This window comes from Furipterus horrens, unplaced genomic scaffold (assembly GCF_987537825.1).
Source record: "Furipterus horrens unplaced genomic scaffold, mFurHor1.1.pri manual_scaffold_11, whole genome shotgun sequence".
Taxonomy (NCBI): Eukaryota; Metazoa; Chordata; class Mammalia; order Chiroptera; family Furipteridae; genus Furipterus; species Furipterus horrens.
Window position 1 is genome coordinate 51,874,602 of NW_028327181.1, and position 23,223 is coordinate 51,897,824.

At 52.3% G+C, this 23,223-nt stretch overlaps 1 long non-coding RNA gene across 1 annotated transcript in view; it reads right to left on the reverse strand.

The window, feature by feature from the left end:
- Positions 1–6,279: 6,279 nt before the first annotated feature.
- LOC149997570 (uncharacterized) overlaps positions 6,280–23,223 on the reverse strand; it is a 29,436-nt gene continuing 12,492 nt past the window's right edge. The window contains exons 2-3 of the long non-coding RNA XR_016514084.1: positions 17,365–17,502; positions 6,280–6,374 (exon numbers count right to left, since the gene is read on the reverse strand). This is a non-coding gene — a long non-coding RNA (uncharacterized LOC149997570). The remainder of the gene's footprint in view (positions 6,375–17,364; positions 17,503–23,223) is intronic.

Here is a 23,223-nt window from a genome sequence, read left to right on the forward strand (position 1 = left end):
TGGAGTTGCACGCCAACTTTATAAGTTTGGTGATCAGGCGAAATGGGCTTCGGAAGAGAATGGATTTAGATTTAGAAGTATGGAAAGAGCAAGCTGCCAAGGAGTCAAGCTGAGCTTCCATTAACTCCTGTTTACAGCTTGGGACAGAGGTGCATCATTGGGGGTTAGACACAAAGGGCCTGGATTCTGGACTTGGTTCTCTACCTAACTACCACACAGCTCTGGATAGGCCACTGAAATTATCTGGGTCCTAGTGCCTTCCTTTGAAAAATGCATGGACCCTCGAGGAATTGGGTAGTTCTTGTGATTGTAAATCCTTTATAAACTATAAAGCGCTGTATGTCTCTAGCTGACAGGGATATTTTGCTTCCGTTTCTGGGGTACCCAGAACATGCAGGTACCTTGCTGGGCGCTTGTGTCTTGTTTAATTGTCAGTTTCTCCTTTCATAGATGAAGCAGGGCCTGGAGGGGTATGTGGCAGAGCTTAGAATAGAATCCAGGACAGTGTCTTTCATGTTAAATCACTCCTTCTGTCATGGTTGAGTTTTCTGACAATGTCCCCAGATCTTCACTGAACCTATTTTTATTTATTATTAAAAAATGTTTTATTTATTTTTAGAGAGTGCGGGAGGGAGAGAGGGAGAAAAACATAGATGTGTGAGAGAGACATCTTTCAGTTGCCTCTTGCACACCCCCAGCTGGGCACCTGGCCTGCAACCCAGGCATGTGCCCTGACTGGGAATCGAACCAGCGACCTTTCAGTCTGCAGGCCGGCGCTCAGTCCACTGAGCCACACCAGCCAGAGCTGAACCTCTTTTTATATCAACATTTCACGTAGTAACACTTCCTGAATCAGTAAATTTTGCATTTTTGTTTGACAGTCTTAAAGCATCTGAATTGGTGTCTGATTCTTGGAAGCTGATTTTTGGTTGTGATAGATATATTAATAATAGTAATGACAAAAGAAATAGATGCCACTTATTGCATGTTTACTATGCTCTTTGTGTTTGTTAACTCATTTAATCTTTACAGCTAGAGGGTGGTATTCGCATGTAACAGGTTAAGAAAGTGAGACTGCATCTATCACATATATGGCATACAGAACACTTGGTGTACGAGTGAGTGAATGAATGAATGAATGACTGGCCTTCCTGAAGGTCACTCTGCTATTAAGTGTTAGAGCCAGAAATCAGCTCCAAAGTCCAAGTTCTTAACCTCTGCACTGCATGCCTCCCAGGTAGCTCAGCTGTGTGCCCCTCCTTGGCCATGGCCTGATGATTGTCATCTGCAGTCTGGTCAGTCTTCACAGTCTCTGTTGTTCAAACACTAACTCATCTCTTATGCATATATTCTCTCTTGGTGGCCTTGTACCCAAGTTACCAGATGACCTGAAAGGCATCAGCCCCATTGCTGGTTTAGGAAATGGTGGTAAGTATGCAAAACTGGGCATGTTTTTATTTTTATTTTTAATTTAAATTTTTATTGAGAACAAGGGAAGTAGATACCAGTCCACGAGGGCCTTGAGGCCTTGAGCCTGGGAAGGGGCTGTGATGTCTCTGGGACCCAAGCCTACCCTTACCTGCTAGGTACTCACCGTAGGTGCTCAGTATTTTATGTATGTGTTGATCCGTTATTCATCGCCTGTCATAAACAATGGACCAGAGGGATCGATGTCCTCTAGGGCATATTTCACAAGTTTTTTTCTTGCTACCAAGCTTGTCGGGATTCAGTCTGTGTTTGCTAAACTGAATGACGGCGTGGAGGCTGGACATGGGGTGGGTGACTAGGGCAGGCACGGAATGTCTGTTGTTCAACAGTATTACTGAGATGTCATTGACATTCAATGAAGTATACATATTTAAAAAGCACAATCTGAGGGAGCCCCTCTCTATTATGCACTAGATGGGATGCTGTCCAATTCATGAATTGTTCAAGAAAGCCCATTAGGTCTCTAAATTCTAAAAATAAAATAAAAAATAGAACGTACAATTTGATAAGTTTTGACATATGTATACGCCCATGAAGCCATCACCCCAATCAAGTCAGTGGCTGTGCATTCATGACCCTCAGAAGTTTCCTCCTGCCCTTTCATCCCTCCTTTCTGCCCCCAGGCAGCAATTGGTCTGCTCCTGTCACTGTAGATTTGTTTGCATTTTCTAGAGCTCGGTATAAATGGAATCACACAACATGTGCTCCTTCTCCATCTGACTCCTCTTGCCCAGCTCGCTTATTCTGAGATTCATCCACATGGCACCTGCATCAGCGCTTCATTCCTTGTTATTGCCAAGGAGTATTTGATCGCATGAATGCACAGCACAAGTTATTCATCGATTCACCCTGTGATGTACATTGGAATTCTTTTCAGTTTGGGGCTCTCATGAATAAAGCTGCTGTAAACATTCATGGACACGTCTTAGGTGAACTGAGCCTCTCTTTCCTCTTGGGTAAATTACCTAGGAGTGGACGGGCTGGCTGATGTTTTACTTAACTTCGATTAACTTCTTTTTTGTAAATCCTCACCCGAGGACATGATTGATTGATCTTTTAGAGAAAGAGAGAGACATCGATCAGTGGCCTCCCATATTTACCCTGACCGGGGATTGAAGTCATCACCTTTTGGTGTACGGGACGATGCTCCAAGCAGCTGAGCCACCCAGCCAGGGCTGCTTTGATTAACTTTTTAAGAAACTACAGTCTACTTTCTAAAATGGTTGTATTGTTGTACATTCCCATCAGCAGAGTCTGAAAGTTCCATTCCTCTATATTCTGATTGCTTTAATTAGCTGTCCTAATAGGTGTGCGGTAGCAGCTCACGGCAGTTTTAATTGCATTTATTTGCTTTTAATGACTAATGATGTTGACCTTATTTTAATTTTTTGTCATTCATATATCTTCTTTGGTGAGATGTCTGTTCCTTTATGTTATTTTATTTATGGTAATTATCAACATAATTCACATGCTTGGATATTGTCTTACCACCCACCATCCATAACACTAAACTGAAGGGTCCATGAGGGCGAGGGCAGGATATGTATGCCCCTGTGCCCCAGCACCTAGAATACTGCCTGATGCTTGATGGGCAGATACCTAGGAAGCACTTGAAAGAGTGAATGAATGAGTTGGGATTCTAGCCCCTGTTCTCTCTGACTCCATGTAACCCTGAGCAAGTTTCCTGACTCACTGGTCTCAGGTTCCCTGCCTGCAACATGGGATGGGGTATTGAACTAAAAATCCTGAGCCCCCCCCGCCCCCCCAGCTCTGACATGGTCTGTGTTTGAGGCACATCCCCTCATCCCCCAACCTTGGTAGACCAGGCCATGGCTCTCCAGATGGCCTCACTGTGTTGACAGGAAAGGGAGTGGTACCCCTTCTGGGTCTCGACCCTGGAGCCCACTGCCCACCCTGCAGCATCCAACCAGGGGCATCAGCCACCCCTGAGGCCCCAGGCCTGCTGCCTTGGCCAAAGGAGCCAGCATGCTGCCCGGGAATTGTTATAGACCTGGCGGCTCCGTACTCCTTTCCTGACTAACAACCCCAATCCCTCCCATGCCTCACGTATACAACCAGAGCCCCCAGGGCCAAAGAGTCTCCCCTCTGCTGCTAGATCATGAGTCATGGCACTCTTTCATTTCACCAGGTAACCCCAGTGCGGGGCCAACAGGCTGGAGCTTGAGGAAGACAGGAAGGGAAGAAAGTCTTTATTTCAGTAATAAGTCAAAGAAAAAGGCCTGACCTGGACATTCAACATCTGAGTTCCAGCCTTTCCTTTCCACCCTGATGTGTGATCTTGGGAAGTCCCTTCCATGGCCTGGCCTCAGTTTCCCCATCAGTGCACCGACACCGAGGAGGAGGACATATGTTTCAGGACCTGTTTCGTGCTGACACCTACCAGTGCAGCTCCATCACAGCTGGAGCCAGAATCGCAGAGGCAGCAAGGTGCAGGGCCTTGCTCACGTGGGGACAGGGACCACCCACCATGTCAGGTCAGGGCTCAGCTTGGCTGGAGAAAAGAGGCCAGGGAGGTGGCCCTTCCAAGAATGCCCAGGAAGCTAGCCACCCGTGGCCCAGTCTGGATGCTGAGAGAGGGTGGGGCCTGCTGCAGCTCCTGGGAACGGGGAAGGTGGCTTTTCCACCTCTTACTGCCTACTGCCTTGAGCCAAGGAAACATGCCAAGGCCCTGCCCAGGGAGGCCGCATGGGTCAGACAGGAGGTCTGGAGTTGGCAACTCGGAACTAAAGAGGATTCCAGCAGCCTGGGGAGCAGCTGCCCTGGCTGAGGGCTGCAATGCTCTGGAAGGGGTGAGATGGGAGGAGGGAGCAGAGGCACAAGGCGGGCAGGGAGTGCTGAGGGGTGGGAGACTGAGAAAGAGATGGGCGAGCCTGGCATCTTGGGGCAGTGAAGAGAAGGAAAGCTGGAGGTGGGGCGAGGGTGGGGGAGAGAAGCAAGGGGAAGGAAGAGACAGAGATGGAGGGCCTCCAAGAGGAGAGGCGAGAGGGATGCGGCCAGTTGGGAACTGCAGACGGAGCAGGGAGATGACCAGAGGGGAGGACAGAGAGCCGCGGGGGGCAGTGCTGGGCTGGGAGGAGGGCAGATGCATGTGTCCACTGCCGCTGGCAGGTGAGCAGGGCCTCCCCACCCCGACGCCGCCCCATGGCAGCAGAGCTGACCGGCGCCGCCCACACAGGCCTCCGGCGGGGGCCATCACCGTCCTCTGGGAATGTGCAGCCTTAATGAACTGCACAAATATTTTAAATAAATGTGCTAGAAGCATCAAAGTATTGAAGCCATTGTTGTCACACACACTCTGGCTTCGTTGCTATGGAGGAACTCAGCCCTGGCAGCCTCCAATGGGAGACAGGAAATGGGCCCCAAATGGGCTGGTTTAGGAGGGCTCCTGGGCCCAGAGCTGAGAATGAGGGAGGCTGGAGCCAGACAGCATCCCACCCCCCAGCCGTGCTTCCCGAAAATCTCCAGAACTGGGTCTTCTCCATTCCTGGAGGCACAGAGCTAAGAGGGAAGCTGAGGTCCAGAGAAGGTAAAAAGACTTGCCCAAGGTCACAAACAAGTCCATGGCGTGGATGAGCCCATGTCTCAGGTGGTTTGCTCTGGGTCCAGATATCTTCCCAGCAGAGTCTTTTTCTCTTTCAAGACCCCATTTTGCCAGGCATTTCAAAGTTGGCCCTGTCTCGGGAGGAAGTTAACCCCCAAATAGGGTGACTTCCCAGAGGGGGACCAAGCCACCCAAGTGAGAACTGGGGACCCTCCTGGGACATAGAGGATGCCCTTGTTCTCCTCACCCACGCCCACGCAGCCCACGGGAGCACAGCTGTGAGGGTCCTCTCTCCTCAATTCCACACAGACCCTGCCTCCCGCGGGTCCCCACACCTGCCCTGCACGGCCTCCCCTCTGAGCCTTTGCCCAGGCTGATGGCTCTGCCTGAAATGCCCACCCGGTCTGCTGCCCTCACATCCAACGTTCACAATGCTGCTTGTTCTCCCGTGGTCGCTTAAAGAGCGCCCCTGGCTGAGTCCTGTGGGCTGGCCAGACTCGGCCCTGCGGCGCAGAGGCGACACCCTGCCCGCCATCATCTCTCATCTGAGCAACCGCCTTTCTAAACTGGTCCCTGCTTTCATCACAGCTCCCCTCCCGTCCATGAGCTAATCTTTTGAGTCACTTACTGGGTCCCAGGCAGCCTCATGTCTCCTCTTCCCTGCCCCCTGGGCCTCCTTGTTCCTGGGTTGCCCCCATATTTCCTGCTTCAACGCCGTCACACCTGTTTCCTGTCTAGAAGGCTCTTTCTCCCGCTCCTCACCGAGCCAACTCCTTCCCTCTGTTCCACAGAGAGGATGTTCATGACGTCCCCACCCCTCCCAAGTCAGGTGCCCCGGTCTCGCTCGTTCTATGAGCAGCTGGCACTTGCTACGCAGTGACATTGTTCCCCATTTGGGACTGCGTTTCCCTTTGGGTAACTGTCTCACGTGCACGTCTCCCACCAGACGTAAGCTGAGGAGGGCACTGAGTGAGCCCACCCATTTACTGCGGCGGCGTGAGCACCTCGCACAGCTCCTGGAATACACCAGGGACTCAGCAAATACCCCAAAGAGTGCGGGAGTGGGTGAGAGCCCTAGCCCTCAGGGAACCCACGGACTGCTAAGAACGAAGTGTGCAAGGAACTGCAGTGTCTGAGTGGGGAGAGATAATAGCCCCCAGTGGAGATGCTTTCTTGGGGCTTCCAAACAGATCAGCCAGCCAGTGATGGGAAGGTGGGGTTCACTCACCTCTTGCATCAAAGAATTCATCATCCGAGCTCTCCACTGAGTCACTGAGGACATTTTGAAGGTGCCAGGGGGCACCGCCGCCCGGGGTAGGGCCACCTGCCAAAAGGAACACATCTGTTAACCAAGCCTGTGACTGCGTCCTGGCGTGAAGGAGGTAAGCCAAGGCAGCCTCTGGACCAAGGGTCAGTCAGTGCCCTGCACGTCCCTGCCCTCTCCCTCCTGGTGCTCAGTCCCTCAGAGCCCTGCTACAGCTGTGGTTTCTTTTCAGCCGCCACACCTTCCTGAGACAGCTCCTTGGGGCAGCAGAGTTTTCTCCTCTATGGAGCAAGAGTCTGGAGGGAACGGGGGGGGGGGGGCGGGGGCGGGGGGCACCTGGGGCTCAGGAGAATTGTTCCAAGTAACTCAGATCTGTTGGAAGCCAAGTTGGCAGAGCAAATGAAAATACAATAGATAGCCAAAGCTATTAATCACCGATTAGTTCCTAAATCAGGGAATTAATGGGCATTTAAATGACATATTTATGAGATACCAGCAGGTCTTCAAAAAGCATATTTTTCCCAAAGCAACTGATTTGGCCAGCTGTGTGCTGCTGGGAGCCCAGGATTCTAATCCCACTCCCCTTGCTCCCCTCCTCCTCCCCCAACCCCAAGGAGCCTGACAGTGGGCAGTTCAGCTTCCTCCTGGAGCTTCCCTCTTCTCACCTGCAAACAGGGGTCAGGGCCCTTCCTCACTGACCCCACTGGGCCGTCGTGAAAACACTAAGGAGTGAAGGCCACGCGAATCCCTGGCAGTGGTGGGAAATGCCATACAGATGCCCAAGAGGGTCAGGAAGCCTCCTGAGGGGCAGGGGACCAGGCCAGCTGTACTAAAGGCCGCGCACAGCCTTGAGTGTCAAAAAAAGTTGGCACCATGATCCCAAAATAGCAAGGGAAAGGCCCAGAAGCTCAGTCACCTTGAAGCAGGTCACCACCCTACACGTCTCTGCATTTTCTTTTCTATTTTTTTATTGTTTTTCTATTACAGTTGCCCCATTTCCGCCACTGTCCCCTGCCCACCCCTCCCGCACTCGATCCCCGCCCTGTTGTCCGTGTCCCTGGGTCCCTCACGCCACTTCCTTCTCTGCATCTGCTGTGTCCGTTGTCCAGGCCCCGGGGGAACAGAGCCAACAAGTGTTTTTGGCAAACAAGCAAATTAATAACAATGATCTGATGAGTAAATACACTCTGCTAGTTGCTTCACAGGTATTAGCCATCCTAACCAAGCCCCACGGAGTGAATGTCATGCATCCCCATCTCACACCCAAGGAAATAAAGCCTCACGGATGGGAAGTCTTCTGCTCAAGGTTGTAAAGCCAGTCCTCACGTGATGGAAGCAGGATCTGAACCCAGATCCTTCTGACTCCAGGGTCTGTGCTCAGGACCACTATGCTGGGTACTCAGCATCACTGTTCAGGGTCCCAGATGTCCTCCTCACTCCTGGCCAAAACAGCCCTCCCACCTGCTGCTGGCCAGCTGGGCAAGGGGCTGGAGGCCTGTCCCTGGCTGTTCTCGGGGAACCCAGCCCCGGGAGCCAGCTGTCCTACTTCTAGAACCATCCACCCACCAGTCTGCAAATCAGTGTGTGCGTATCCTTGCGACTGTGTGAAAACCTAGAGGTGTGTCCAGATCCTAGCCATGGGTGAAAATTTAGCAGAAAAATGGGCTTTGGAGCAACACAAACCTGGGTTTAATGCTACCACTTACTAGTTTATGACCTGAAGCCAATGAGCCTCTCTGAGCCTTGCTCTTCTCATCTGTAAAGTGGGGGTCATAAGTCTTGACTCACCCTTCGGATATCTAACTAGGATCACCCACCAGAGGGCCCAGCACGCTGAGCACTCGGGAGGCGGCAGCCTCATCAGCTGCAGGGCCGAGGTCTGGGCAGGGCCCTGGCGCCACCCGCACCCAGCAGGCCTTTGAGTAGCCCCCACGGGCCCTCCCCAAGGCTGCAGTTCCCTCTGTATCTTCGGAGGCCCCCCTACACCCTCTAGCAGACTGTCCTTCTGTCCTACCTTCACTAGCACACTTTTTTAAAACTCAAAACCAGGATGAGAGAGAAAGAGGACTATCTCGACCGTGCCCAGCAGTCCAGAGAGAAATAAACGATCCTTCCCTGCCCATGGTGCCCCAACCTTCCCTCGGAGCTCCAAGCTGGAGCCCACCCTCCCCCTCCCGGCCCACCAGCACACCACCCGCAGGTCCAGTGTGCTCTCCGGGACCTGGTCACAGGCCTGGGTCTCCCCACAAGCGGGGGCAGCTGGGGGCGGCCGTAGGCCCTGGCTCAGGCCCTCCAGCGCACACGCCTGCCTCGCCCGTATCAACCCTGGCGCCCAGGCACACAGGAGCAGGCAGGGGGAGGGGAACCTGCTGGGGGTGCGGCGGCACCCTAGACCAGGACCCCAGCCTGAGGGCAGAGCCCCACCAGAAGGAAGCTACCAGCTTGCTCTCAGGAACCCGGTCAGAGGGCAATGCCATGTCTCAGCAAGACAGGCCCTGGCACAGCAGAGAAAGGGCTACAGGCATTGGCCGACTTCTCCTGGGCCAGACCTCAGACCAGATGGTGTGAGAGGAAGGAGCTGGGGACAGAGCTGAACTGGATCGGTCCCTGCCCCTGGGGTGCTAGCCTTGGGGCCCTGTCCTGCACCACCCCTGCACAGAGCACAGGCCAGACCCCTAGGCTAAGAGGCACACACACCTTGCACCCCACAGGCGTGGAGAGCACCTCTCTGAGGCAGAGACCCCGCAGGTGGGGTGCGGGGAAGCAGGCCTTCCTGGGGAGGGGGTCGAGCCGAGCCTCAAAAGAAGGGTGAGCAGAGTTGGCCAGGCTGGGGCAGGGTGGAAGAAAGGACAGACACAGGTCAGAGCGATCAGGCCACTTCCAGGAGAAGCTGGATCTAGAACTTTCTCCTCCAGGGTAAGAAGTCTGTCTGGCTCATCAGAGCCAGGGAGGGAACATGGGTGTCTGCTATGACAGCCACAGCCCTGAACTACTCAAGTAACACCTGCCAGTTCCCAGGCCTCCAGGGATCCAGGGTGCCTCTGAACGGGCCAGGCCTGGTGTCCCATGCTGGGCCTTCCCCCCATGATGACGGCCACAGCCCTGCCTGAGGCTGACTCTGAAACACTGGCCTGGCAGGCCTGCTGGAGTCCAGCGGTCGGTGCCTCAGAGGCGACAGGGCTGAGGGAGAAGAGCCTGGGCTGCTTGGTGTAGGCTCATCCAGGTGGGCCCACATCTTCCCTGTCGCTGTCGCCGTCACCAGCCTCACACACAGTCTCATACACAGCCTCACACTCACATAACCTCACTCATACACAGCCTCACACACACACACGCAGCCTCACACACACACACAGCCTCACACACACGCACAGCCTCACACACACACACACACAGCCTCACACAGCCACACACACAGCCTCACACACACACGCATGCAACCTCACATACACACACAGCCTCACACACACACACACGGCCTTGCATACACACACACACAGCCTCACACAATACAGCCTCGCATACACACACACAGCCTCACACACACACAGCCACATACACACCCATGCAACCTCAAATACAGCCTCACACACAGCCACACACACACACGCGTGCAGCCTCACACACACACACGCGTGCAGCCTCACACACACACACACAGCCTCACACACACACACGGCCTTGCACACACACACACACAGCCTCACATACACACAGCCTCACATGCGCACGCACACACACACCGCCTCACACACACAGCGTCACACGTGCAGACTCACACACAGCCTCACATACACACACAGCCTCACACACACACGCGCAGCCTCACATACACACAGCCTCACACACACACACACACGCGTGCAGCCTCACATACAAATACACACAACCTCACACACACAGCCACACACACAGCCTCACACACACACACACAGCCTCACACACACACACAGCCTCACAGCACACTCTTAGATCACCCTTCACTGCGTCTCAGGTCTGGCCTGGTGTCCCAGAGGCCCAAGTGCAGGATGTAGCACATGAGATGGTGGCGTCCGTGTGAGGCTCCACAGGCAGAGGGCCCCTCAGGGCCGTCCTCCTCTCCGCAGCCCCTCCAAGAGCCCGGCCGGCCTCCCCTGTCACGGGAACCACTGTCCCACTCCCACTCCAACTTGCGGCTAGCTCACACCCCAGCTCTGCCACTTAACAACTGATGATTGTAGTAAATGTCACTCTGCACCATGCTGTGCCTCAGTTCCCCCCTCTGTAAAAGGGGAGTAATGGTCCTTACATAGTCCTTGCATAGGGTTGCAATGAGGATTAAATGAATGAATATAGAGGGTCTGTTAAGGAACATAAGTTATCATGATTATCCACAGGCCTTTCTTTACTCCTTTCCTAGGCAGAAGCTCCCCTTTCCTCCTCAGGCCCCTGGAATGGGAAGCCAGAGGGCAAAACTGGAACAGCCTCCTCCCCCTGAGGCTGGGGGTGCCTGTCCCCCAGTGCCCACAGGTTGCTTCCTGCTGCGTGGCCAGTCCCTCTCTCCTCTCCCCAGCATAACTTCCTAGGGCTCTGTCCTATGTGCCTGGAGCTACGTCCCAAAACATCCTTTGCCTGTGCCCACCGGGTCCAAGCCTGCCTGCCCCATGGGGCTGCCTGCACCCCCAAGACAGGCAGGGAGCTGGCAGGCATCTTTTCCAGGCTCATAGCCTTAACTGGTCCAGGGATAGGCACAGAGAAGGCTCTTGTTATGCTCAGCATGGCCGAGCGCAGGGTAGATCCAGGAGGGCCCCCTCGAGGAAGTGTCCCATAGAGCAGGTCCTCGGCCTCCTCTCTGGGTCAGGATGAGTGTGGGGACCAGACCGAGCCAGGGCCAACCAGCCCATGCTCAGACTTAGAGGGGCTGTGGGGCCCACCCAGGGAGGGAGAAGAGGCCCGGAGAGATGCTACTTCCAGAAAAAGGCATTACTGAAGGAAACCAGTGCTGGTTGGGGGTTGGTTGCTAGAGAAACACGTCCTAACTATCTCCCAAACTGCTGTATGCGCCACTGATGAGCGTGTTTGCTCAGCTGTTTCAGGGTACATGCCAGGAGTCCGAGAAGGACCTGTCTGCTGCAGTACAGGAGCCCAGATCCTGAAGGACTCGAAAGGAATCCTGCTTCTGCGGCGACCGGGCTGCTCCGTCGGTCCAGGCCTGGTACTCAAGGATTGCGGCTGTGTCCCCAGGCTGCAGGTTATCCTGAGGTTACCCACAGCCCCAACCTGGACTTCAGCCGCAGCCTGAACCTTGAGCTCGCCACAGATCAAGTCCCGACCACGATCTGAGAACAAGCTGAGACCCAGCTGCAGACCAGGCTGCGAGCCCAATCTCAAACCGAGCTAGGAAGCCACAAATTGAGCCTTTACTCAGTCACAGCCCCAGCCACACATTCGACAACCACCAAGCAGTGACTGCAGCCACCAGCTTCATCCTGGCCCCCTTGGCTATGAACAGCACAGGGGGCCAGATTTCGTAACTCCAAGGATGTTTTCAGGGCTCACACTAAATTCTGTACAGCATTTCCCACCACTGCCAGGGATTCGCATGGCCTTCACTCCTTAATGTCTTCACAAGGGCCTAGTGAGGTCAGTGAGGAAGGGCCTGACTGTTTGCAGGTGAGAAGAGGGAAGCTCCAGGAGGAAGCTGACTGGCCCCCTGTCAGGTTCCTTAGGGGAGGGGTGGAGTGGGATTAGAATCCTGGGCTCCCAGCAGCACACAGCTGGCCAAATCAGTTGCTTTGGGAAAAATGTGCTTTTTGGAGACCTGCTGGTATCTCATAAATATGCCATTTAAATGCCCATTAATTCCCTGATTTAGGAACTAATTAGTGATTAATAGCTTTGGCTATCATACTTTCATTTGCTCTGCCAACTCGGCTCCTAACAGTTCTGAGTTATTGGAACAGTTCTCCTGAGCCCCAGATGCCACCCCTCTACCCCCGGCCCTCCAGACTCTTGCTCCATAAGGAGGGAACTTTCTCCTCCCTCTAAAGGGAGCTCCCATAGCATCTGCTACTGATGGCTCTGCCACCTGCAGGCTCCTCAGGAGGGCAGCCAGGAGCAGGGGGAGCCCCAAAAGAGGGGACAGAGGGCCCCCTCTGCCTACACAGAAGGGCACCCCCTCCCATCATTCCAGGACCCCTTGTGGGACATGGAGATCAGAGGCTAGGGACTGAGGCACCCAATAGGGAGGCCCAGTTGGGGCCACAGACTCAATGGAGGGTGCTGGGGGCGCTTTCAGAGACCCCCTACCTCAATGACTGGCCAGCTCTCTGGTAAGCAAGCAGCAGGAAAGCAGCCCCTCCCCCAGCGGGGTCTCCGATGACTCCCCTGGGATCGTTCCTACCACCTGCCACTCCAGGCTGCTGCTGTTAAGCAAAGATGGGGCCCAGGTGGCCTCTGTCCCCAGGCTCCCCATTTGGTGCCAAGCCCCAGCACCAAGGATCAGGGCCGGGACCTGCTCTCATGACTGCTTCAGGTCACACTGTGCAACGGAAACAAGCAGGCAGCAAACGGGGTAAACACCACCACCGCCCCCCACACTGGGCAACTATGGGAAAGCTGAAAATAGCCTTTTTTTTTAACCACTAGGGATGATTCCAGGGTTGCTCAGCTGGGACCAGCCCCAAGGGAGGCAGGAGGCGGCAAGTGGGGGTGGGGAAAGGAGAAGGAAGCCACAGGCCAAGGGAGGCCCCAGGGAGTTCTGATCAGGAGGGTAGTGATCGAAACCATTCTGGAGCAGTCCAGAAAAGGTCAGAGGTGGGTGAGTGATGGGCGGCCCCAGATGCCCCACGCCTCGCAAAGGCAGACTGCCAGAACAGCCCAGCCCCTGAGAGCTCACAGTCCGCAGCCGCACACCTAGGTCCCTCCCCAGGAGAGGAGGTCAGGGGCGCAGGGCATGATGCGCTCGGCAAACACTGAGAGCCAAGCAAACATGGTATCAGCAGCAGACGGCTCAGAAGAGGCCTCTCCATCCACCAGAACTCGGCGCCCCTCCCAGACACAGCCCGACGCGTTTCTATTTTTGCTTTCAACCCTTGTTCGCCATCCCCAGCTAACAGTTGGCTAACTGCCCCTCCCTCCAGAATAGCAGGTCATCTGGGAAGGAGAAACGCCTCTTCGCTGGCCTCCCCTGCCCCAGGTCTGCACACAAACAGGCTGACCCTCACAGAGGAGAAGCCCTCACACCCCCCCCCACCGCAGGCACCTTCCGTGGACAGAGCCGCAGCTCTGAGCCCCCCAGCACGCCAGTCCTGGAGAGGAGCCTCACCAGGACGCTTGGAGAGACCAGCTTGACACTCAAGAACTCTGGTTTTCAGGTGCAAAGGCGCCTGCTCCCTGCCAGTCCTGGCCGCACACACTGACCTCACTCCCCAGAGCCACAAAACCTCCCCTCACTGTCCTGAATTCACCCCAAAGACAGGCTACGGCCCAAGCCCCTACATGCCACCCCATCTTGAACCAAGCCCTCTGTGGGCCACATGCCTGGGCCATGGTCCCATCTCCAAGTGAACCTTACAGATGCAGCCCTGGACAGAGCCTGGAGGAAGCAGGGTGGGCCCCTCTGCGAGGACCCAGCTCCCCCACCCCAGAGCCACTGACGGGCAGGAGGCTCCCCCACTCCTCCTCCCTCTTCGCACATGATCTCCACGGGGGCTGGTGGCCACACAGCTGTGCGGGCCTGCGCGGGCAGACGCAGAGCCCTGGAGGTGGCGTTCACCTCCGGAGTGACTCACTAAGGCTCCCATTCCTTTGTGAAAGGGGGTGCAATTTAGCATTTTCTTTCTCCTTAGAAAATAAGAATTTTAAAAGCAAGAGTGTAGAGGGATTCAAGGGGGGGGTGGAGCTCAGATCTCATTTGATTTCCAAACTCACTTGTTACGCATTCTCTCCTGCCCCCTCCTTCCCCCAGCCCTTCCCCTGGGGAGCTCTGGTCCCCCTTCCACATGGCTCCTGCTGGAGATCTAGTGATGATCTGGGGCCTGGAACCGCCAGTAGGCCCTCTATGTTCCAATCCTCAGCGTCCCAATTGTTCCCCATCCCTACCACCCTTCTGGGAGGGTCCTTTGGGGTAAGAGATGGGAGGAAGTGGGATCCCTTAAGGCAGAGTAAAGTCAGCAGGGAGAGGAGCCAAAAAAAGAAAGAGCAGTGTTAGAGCTGGAGCTGACGTAAAGCTCATTCTGGCTCCCCACCTCTTCCCCTTTTACAGATGAGCAAACCGAGGCCCGGAGGGGCAGTTCAAGGTCAGCCAGTGACAGGGCCAGGCCTCTTCTTTGTTACAGGTGGATCAGGCCGACTTTATTAATTCAGGACCACTAAGCAGAGATTCTGGACCTGACGTTGTAGCTCGAGGGGTTAGAAAGCATTCTCAGTTAGTTTGGTGCGTTGGACCAAAAGGGGATGCACACTAAGTGAAGGTGAAACATCGAGGGAAATTAGCCTGTTAGAGTGGGTTTGTCATGTAGGACCTGCCCACCCATGCCAGGAGGACCCAAAGGACGCACTTCTCATAACTGGGAAAAATACATGTGTGAGGGGAGCTCCAGGGTCCTTGAATAGCCCTGGGGCTCCTCTTTTCTGTAGTGAGAAGTTACAGTGAAAGCTAGGGCCACTGAACTGGGATCCTTCATCGCAGGAGGGCTAATTGCGTCTTGGAATGGCAGGGGCCAAATAATGGTCCTCACCGGTCAAAGACAGAGGGTGGCGGAGCCAAACACATCACCAGGACAATCTCATTCACAGACGCCTTTGGCTCTGGCTAGTGGATCATGGTGCTCCTGGAAGAGAAGCAGATGAGCTGTCTGTTTGGTTCTTTTGAAGATTTTCATTTATTTGTTTTTAAAGAGTGGAGAAAGGAGGGAGAAAGAGAGGGGAAAAAGATGTGAGGGAGATACATCCATCAGTTGTCTCTCACACACACCCCCAGCCAGGGACCTGGCCTGCAACCCAGGCACATGCCCTGACCAGGAATTGAACCAGCAACATTTTGGTTCACAGGATGACACTCAGCCCACTGAACCACACCAGTCAGGGCTAACATGGGCAGTCTATTAAACTCCTACTTAATCTATATAAGCAGAAGAGTCCTAGGTCAAATAAGCAGAAATATCAATTGAACCACCAACACAAAGAGTCATGGCTCCTTAACTGTGTTCCTGACTGAGCCAGTCGGCAGACCCCTTGAGGAAGGACCCCAGTACACTACCCAAACTGTATACTGTTAATTTTTCTCCTGGCTTTCCCCCAAGGCACCTACAGTCTTTCACCCATGTAACCCTGCCGTGGGGAAAGGAAAATAATCAGACTCGGGAAATTCCTGGCCCCTGCCATTCCAAGACGCAATTGGCCCTCCTGCAATGAAGGATCCCAGTTCGGTGGCCCCAGTTTTCACTGTAACTTCTCACTACAGAAAAGCGGAGCCACAGGGCTATTCAAGGACCCTGGAGCTCCCCTCACACATGTATCTTTCCCACTTGTGACAAGTGTGTGGTCCGCGCGGCTGCGCGGCGAGGCCCGACGGCCCGGTGCGGCGCGCTGCGCGGCGGCCGGCGGCGGCACCATCCACGGCGGGCTCGGGAGACGGAGGCCGGGCTCAGCGCGGGCTCCCCGGCATGCCCCGGCCGGCCGCCGCCTCAGAGCCGGGCCGCGTACGCAGGGTGGCTCCGCAAGCGCCGGGATGCGGGCCGGGCCTTCCCTCGCACCACGGTGCTCCGATGCACCGCGCGCCCGGGCACCTCCGCCCCGTGCCCCGCGCCCCCAACAGAGCGCGCGGTCCCTGCCGCCCGGCCGTCGCGGGCCCATGGACGCGGCCTCCTGGGCCCGCTGCCTACCTGCGCTCGGGCCCGCCTCTCAGGTGCCGGGCCGCTTCGGGTCCCTGCGGTCGGGGCGCCACCAGCGCCCCGGGCGCCCCGCGGCCGCAGCAGATGCTACTGGAGCCTCTACGCACTCCCGGGGCGGGGCAGTCTGGTGGGCGGGCGCAGGGGAAGAGGAAGCCAGAGGGGCAGTGATCGGCGGCCCTGTCGGCCAATGGCAGCGCCGATCTTCGCCTACCAAAGGAAGCCCTCGGCCAGTGGCAGCCAGGGGCGGGGACAAAGGGCAGGGCGTAAGGTCACTTGCCTACGGTGGGGCGCGGGGATGGGGCCTTCAGGTTGGGTGGGCTATCCACTATCATACTGTGTGATCTTGGGCAAGTCACTAAGCCTCTCTGAGCTCCACTCAGCAAGTATTTATGAAGCACTTGCTATGTGTCAGTCACTGTGTTAAGTTCCAGGAAGGAAAGGAACTCACATTGTGGTAGTTGAAACAGACATGTAGCAAATATACACGACAGAACATAATACAAGTTGTGATTAGTTCCATTAAAGAAAATAACAAATTATGCAAAAGAACAGCAAGCAAACTGTATTTTTCAAGACAACCAGAGAAAATTAGGTGTGGCCTGAGTAAAGACAATGTTAAGGCATCATTGCTGGGGGTGATAAGACATTGAAGGTATATTTTAAAGACCCTATATGTTAGGGATTCATGATTTAGTATTTACAGGTAAGTGACATGAGTTCTTGGATTTGCTTTAAAATACGTAAGCTAAAACAATTGGTTGGGGAATAGAAAGGCATGCTTTTAAAGCTGATCTATTATGTTATCCTCTCTATGTCCAATAATTCTATAATAAAAAGTTTCAAAAGAAAGGGAGAACAGACAGGACAGGGAGCCTAATTCCCCCTGGGCAGTCAGAGGAGCCCTCCGACATCTGGGCTGACACTCAGTGTTGGGTAGGAGGAGGCCAGGGAAGAAGATGAGCAAATGCTTTTCATGTGCAAAGCCCGGAGGTGGGAAAGAAGGCAGCATGCGCAAGGAAATGCAGAGAGGCCAGTGTGGCCACAGCAGAAAGATGAGGGTAGAGAGATGCCACACCGTACGTGTCCTTCCACAACCCCTCCTCAGGCACCCAAGAGCAGTGGGGCCGGAGGGGCCGCTGGGAAGCCATCCCCTTGGCTCAGGCCCCAGAACTCACTGCAGAACGCTGTACAGGAGCGTGGAACTGGATGACTGCACATGGACTTGCAGGAGACGCAGATGTTCAGCAGGGTGTCCCAGCATTGTTCTTTGGGGCACAGCTCCATGGTGACCCCCATCAGCAGGCCCTGTGGAGCTGAGAGGCAGCGAGCATGAGGACAGCTGGCACCCCACCGGAGGTGGAAACAGGCAGCCTCTCCCGTTCACGTCCACACTCTCTGTCTCAGTGAGCAAAAGGAGAACTAGATAATACTGGCTTCCACCCACTGCTGCAGTTGCCAGGGGGTCTGGGGCAGCCACCTCAGCTCCCTGAGCCTGCGTCTCCAATCTCCCCTGCATCACCAGTGCCCTGCTTGATGCTGCTCGCTGCCCTCTTGAACGTGGCGTGCCTCTTCCTACCACAGGACCTTGGCACATGCTGTTCCACTTACATAAAATGTCCTCTTCCCCTCCTGGCTGGTTATTTCCTCCTCATCCTTTAGATCTCTGCTTCAACTTCATTTCCTCAGGGGAGCCTTTCTGACTCCCCCACCCAGGCAAGGAGACACCCCTTCTGCATACAGATATGCCCTTTACTTGTCACTTCACTTTTATGAGTGTGATTATTTGATATTAACTGTGAGCATCATGCAGCAGGGGCTCCGTCTAATTTTTTGTTCACTGCTGGGACCTGAGGACCTAGATAGTGCCTAGGACAAGTAGGCGCTCATTAAATGAATAAATGAAAAGAAAAGCAGACCTAGTGTCCAGCATACAGCAAGCACTCAATAATTGACAATGTCCCTCCATTTTTTAACTGGGTATGAAACACACGCAATGTTGTGTGCAACACACACAAATCTCAAGTGTGCAGCTAGTTAAGTTTTTCTTTATGTATACAGTGGTCCCTCTTTTTCTCTGGGGGATACATTCCAAGACTCCCAGGGGATGCTTGAAACTGCGGAGAGTACCAAATCCTATATATGCTGTTTTTTTCTTACACACACATACCTATGGTATGTGTTTAACTTGTAAATTAGGTACCGTAAGAGATTAACAATAACTAATAATAAAACAGAACAACTATAACAATGTACTGTAATACAAGTTACGTGAATGTGGTCTCTCTCAAAAGGTTTTATTCTACTGTGCTCACCTTTCCACTTCAAGAAACAAAGTTACGCGTCTCCTCGCTGTGTCTGCCTGGTGGGCGTCACCGCCTTTGTGCTTTGGGGCCGTTACTAACTAGAACAACGCAGCTGTGCAGCGCCGCCACGGCTGCTCCGCTAATCCGCGTGACCAGTGGGTCAGGAGTGCGCTCTGCGGAGATGCTGGGCAAAGGGCGGTTCGCGTCACAGCAGGACGGAGCTGCGCAGTGTGAGAGAGCATCACGCTACTCAGAACGGTGCACAGTTTGAAACTATAAATGGTTTATTTCTGGAATTTTCCATATAGTATTTTTGGACCATGGCTTACTGAGTGGTGCTGAAAGTGCTAAAAACAAAACTCTGGGTAAGAGGGGCCACCGCACGTCTCTGACGCTACCACTCACATGAAGGCACAGAGCATTTCTTGCACAATAAAGAGTCCCTTGGGCCCTGCTTCCAGAGGTAACTTCTCTTCTGTCTTTTATCACTGTAGGTTGTCCGTTCCTGAACTTCTTGTCTGTTTGCATTGTCCCCACGAGGGATCAGGGACTCCTTCCTGTTGCGGTCGGTCAGCTTCGCATCTGTGCTGGCGCTGGTGAACTTCCCCATGGTACGAACGCGTCGCCTCCACCACAGTGTTCTGTCTGATCCCACGACAGTTGCTTCCCCAACAACTTGGCCTTTTAAACATTCTGCAAGGTGCTTGTTTATTTACTTACTTTTTAATGAAAGGAAGCTGAGAAAAGGCCGGTGGCTCCCTGTTTAACATAGCAACTCAAACACACGGGTTTACCTTCCTGCCCTCTTGAAACCCTCCTAAGAGAACAGAAAAAATATTTGTTCTCAAAGGCAATGGAAGAAGTTACTACAGCAGGGGACAGATAGCAGCAGCGTTTTGGAAGCTGGGAGGCAGATGGTGGGGTGAGTGACTTCAGTCTAAGATGTCTCTACTCTGATGTCCTAGAGGGGACGGAACCCTAGGAGCTTTCTTGAACTGAAGGCACCAAGTATCTCTGACAGTGGGGAATGGGAGGACAAAGTAATGAAAAAAGTATTGGTTAGATATTTACATAAAGAGGGCTTGCCCTCAGTCAGATTCTCATCTCCTGGCAGGCAATGGCCCTTGTCCCCCAGGCAGAAGATCAGGGGGTCTCCTCAGACACTCTCTCCCAGCCACTAGGGGACCAAACCCACAACCCAAGCATGGGCCCCGAGTGAGAATCCAACCGGAGACTTTTCTCTTTGCCAGACGACGCCTAACCTACCGAGCCACTTCACACCAGCACAGTGCGGCCAGGCTTTTAAAAATGTCTTCTTTCCTGTCCCACTGTAATGGTGGCAAGGCCCCTCCGCCTGCAAATGGGGAGGGGTGGGGAAGCACTGAAGACTGCGGCGCATGCGTGCGTTGCACCGCCCCAGCAGAACACAAAAAAGGCGTGCTGCAGTGGTACCAAAACCCAGGAAGGTGGTTGGAAGAGAGGGACATACCCTCCTGTCCACTTCCACAGCACAGGGGTTTATGGGGGCGGGGGGGGTGTCTTTCACATCCTTGGTTCCATTTATTCCTAGGTATTTTGTTCTTTTTGAAGCAATTGTAAATGGGATTGTTATCTTAATTTCCCTCTGATAGTTCATTTTTGGCATATAAAAATGCAACTGATTCTGGATATTAATTTTGTATCCTGCTACTTTATTGAATTCATTCATCAGTGCTAGTAGTTTTTTGGTGGAATCTTTAGGGTTCTCTCTATAAAGTATCATGTCATCTGCAAATAAACATAGTTTCACTTCTTTTCCAATTTGGACGCCTTTTATTCTTCTTGTCTGAGTGCCATAGCTAGGAATTCCAGTGTTATGTTAAATAAGAGAAGTGAAAGTAGAAAGACAACCCACGGACTGGGAGGACATATTCACCAATATATCTGATAAGGGATTAATAGCCAAAATTTATAAAGAACTTGTAAAGCTGACCAAAAAAAAAAAAAAAAAAAAAAAAGCAAGCAATCCAATTAAAAAATGGGCAAAGGACCTGAATAGACACTTCTCCAAAGAAGAGATACATGTGGCCAACAGACATATGAAAAGATGTTCACTAATCATCAGGAAAATGCGAATTAAAACCACAATGACATATCACCTCACACTGGTCAGAATGGCTATCATCAATAAATCAGCAAATAACAAGGTCTGGCAAGGGTGTGCAGAAAGGGGAGCCCTCATGCACTGTTGGTGGGAATGCAGGCTGGGGCAGCCACTGTGGAAAACAGTATGGAGATTTCTCAAAAAAATGGAAAATGGAACTGCCTTATTACCCACCAATTTCACTTCTGGTAATTTATCCAAAGGATCTCAGAACACTAATTCGAAAGAATATAAGCACCCCTATGTTCATTGCAGCGTTGTTTACAACTGCCAAGATCTGGAAGCAGCCCAGGTGTCTATCATAGGTGAGCGGATAAAACAACTCTGGGACATCTACACAGTGGACTGCTACTCAGCCATAAAAAAGAAGAAAAGTTTACCCCTTGTGACAGCGTGGATGGACCTGGAGAACATTACACTAAGTGAAACAAACTAGTCAGAGAAAGAGAAATACCATATGATTTCACTCATACGTGGAATCTAATGAACAAACTGAACTAAGAAGCGAAACAGAGACAGACTCATAGACGGAGAGCAGGATGACAGCTCAGCTGAGCGGGGGGGAGAGGCGGTGGAGGGATCAAGCAAAAAGGAAAAAAAGACTCATGAACAGGGACAACAGTGTGGTGATTGCAGCAGGGAGGAGAGGGTATAAGGGGGCTAAATGGTAATGGGAAAATTACAATAAAAGAGAGCAAAATTTCTTTTAAAACTTTCAATTTTGAAAAAATATAATACTCAGAATGAAAGCATCAGGAGAAGGTCTGTAAAACGTAACTGAAGTAAGTTCCCAGAAAATAGGGATAGAAAAGACAAAAAAATATGGAATCATTTCAAGAGGTCCAAAGCTTGACTAACAGGAATTCTGAGAAAACAGATTTAAGGGACATTAGCTTCCAGATTCAAAGTGCCAATCAGGGATCTGGTACAACAACTTCTCACAAACCAAGATTCATTATCATGATGTTTAAGAGCCTCGGGTATTTAGAGCAGATTCTAAAACCTTCTTGAGAACAAGCAAGTGACCTACAGAGCTTGGATAGCTAGGAAGTAAGTGGCCACCTCAAGTCAAAACTGAGCTGTGAAGAGAATGTTGTCAGGAAAGATGGCAGAGTAGGACGCTCCCGTGATCTGCCCCTCCACCTACTGGGCTGGTAGCATCTGTCTGAAGTAGCTGTTTTGGAGCTCTGGGATTGAGAAGCTAGCAAAATTTTGGTGCATTTCAGCCTATTTCATGGTGGGGGTTAGCTCTGTCCAGCTCCCAACATATAGGCATCAATGGGGACAGCTGCTCATGTTCCTGGTGCAATCTGCTGGAACCTGAATGGGCAATAAGGATGTTGTCCTCCAAATATCGGGGTTGTAAGTTCTGATTGCCTTTGCTGCTTTTGATTTCTGAGGGACCAGCACAGAGGGTGGTGGCCATTGTTTCAATCCCTAACAGCTGCTGTGGCTTCCAGGCTATTAAAGAGATACTACTCAATCCTCTATGCACCTTTCAGGAGCCGGACATTTAAAGATATTTTTGTCGCATCACCAGCTGACTACAGAGATAAAGGAACAGAAACTTCAGTGGCCACACAAAAGGAACACATACTTGGCAAAAATAGTTTGGAAAAGTCGCAAATGAAGCCCAGCCCTCAGCAATCCCTGAAGAGTGGGAGAACTAGATGTCCAGAGTTACCGCAACAAAATGTCTAGTTCTCAACAAGGTGCAAAGTATACAAAGAAATAGGAAAACATGGCACATTCGCAGAAAAAAAGAATATGTCAGAAACCATCCCTGAGGAAGTCTCAACAACGGAAATGTTGGTCAAAGATATTAAATCACCTGTCTTTAATATGTTCAATAAGCTAAAGAAAACCATGGACAAAGAACAAAAGGAACTCAGAAAAATATATGAGCAAAGTGAGAATATGAATTTAGAGGTAAAAGTTGCATACAAGGAACCAAAACCTCTAAGCACCCTTCAGTAGGTGAATGTATAAATAAACATATATCCAGACACTAGAAGGAAATGTTAGCAAGTCATGATAAGACATGGAGGAGTCTTAAATGCATATAGCTAACGAAGAAGCGAAGCTGAGAAGCTACTGTATGATGCTAGATATATGACATTCTGGAAAAGGCTAAATTATGGAAACAAAAATCAGTGGGGGTCAGGGATTGAGGAGAGGGAGAGATAAAGGCAGAGCACAGCGGATTTTGCAGGGCAGTGAAACTATTCTTTATGATACTATCATGATGGATCTATGTTATGCATTTGTCAAATCCCAGAGAATGGACACCACCAAGAGTGAACCCCAATGCAGACAATAGACTTGGGATGCTAATTACGTATCATTGTGGGTTCAACAATTGTAACAAATGTACCACAGGGCACAGGACGTTGATAGTGAGGGAGGCTGTATGTGTTTGAGGGGAGGGGATATATGGGAATTTCTGTACTTTCCATTCATCTTTTTTGTTAAACCAGAACTACTCTTTAAAAAGTCTATTAAAATGGAGACAAAAAGAAATTCTGGAATTGAAAAGTCCAATAACTGAAGTAAAAAAATCTCTCTGGAGGCATTCAATAGTGGATTTG